Raw genomic sequence first — 1051 nt, 5'->3', positions numbered from 1 at the left:
AAGACTTCCTGGTGATCAGTTGACGATGGGCTTGAGAAGATTGTGTACATATATCTAGATATGGGTAAGTGGGGATTAAATATTGTAATAACAAAACAAGAAAAAACTGAATTCACCGGTTCCAAATACGCATCGAGAAGACGGCAGTGTCCGAAAGTCTGCATCCTTCTGTCCCACAGTCAGAAATAAGTCCCAAAAGGGAACCACACGACTTCTGGTCCAGGAGAGGCCTTTACTTTCGTTGTTTCTCTTCTGTATTTAACAAAAAAGTTCGTGTATTTGCAGAGTGAAAACACTGTTTCTTTGAGTGTCTGCTTTGCATGCAGAAAGTCCGGGGTTCAAATCGCAGCTCCTCCAATTTTTGTTTTCCGTGCAGCAGTACATGAAAACGTTTGCTTATCACAACTTCCTGTAAAATCTAGCCTACAAAATTCTTCCCCCCCAAGCAACTGGATTTCGTACAGTTCGACCTCATGGCGGGAGGACGATGACCTGCAAGACCCTGGGCTGCGATCCCCCCATTGAAATGTTGCTCCAAAGCCTTCGGTATGGCGTACGGAGTGCATCTCAAACATGTATTTGCAACTCACAGCGACAATCATTTCATTTTTTAGAGATACTGAAAAATAAAGGGGGCACCCGGGATTGAACCGGGGACCTCTCGATCTGCAGTCGAATGCTCTACGACTGAGCTATACCCCCTTTCACGATCTTTTTATTCCCATATCTTATAGAAAAATATTATACTCTGCCTGGCTAAAGACGTCTAATCGAGCAAAGTATTGCGTAATCATTATCTCTCAGTTATATATTAGCGTTAAACGATATAAATATCAAAAATACTAGACACTTCGCGCCTGGAGAAAGTGCGAGTCGGCGCCTTCACCTTAATGTCAGAACGCGAAAATTGCACTAGTAGCTTTTTTCAAGCAAGTTCTGTTCGTCCGTTCTCTGTAATCGTTTGGTATCTGATTACATTGACATACTCGCCTACGGCTTTCGTAAACGAAAATTTCGTTGTGACCCCAACGTGATTTAAACACGCAACGTT

The 1051-nt window shown here is 42.8% G+C and overlaps 1 non-coding gene across 1 annotated transcript; it reads right to left on the bottom strand.

The window, feature by feature from the left end:
* Positions 1-630: 630 nt before the first annotated feature.
* On the bottom strand, positions 631-702 carry Trnac-gca (transfer RNA cysteine (anticodon GCA)). Its single transcript has one exon. It is a non-coding gene; the product is annotated as a tRNA-Cys (tRNA).
* Positions 703-1051: the final 349 nt, after the last annotated feature.

The sequence above is a fragment of the Schistocerca nitens genome, chromosome 4, assembly GCF_023898315.1.
Source record: "Schistocerca nitens isolate TAMUIC-IGC-003100 chromosome 4, iqSchNite1.1, whole genome shotgun sequence".
NCBI classification, from domain to species: domain Eukaryota; kingdom Metazoa; phylum Arthropoda; class Insecta; order Orthoptera; family Acrididae; genus Schistocerca; species Schistocerca nitens.
This window is presented reverse-complemented; position numbering and strand designations above follow the sequence as displayed.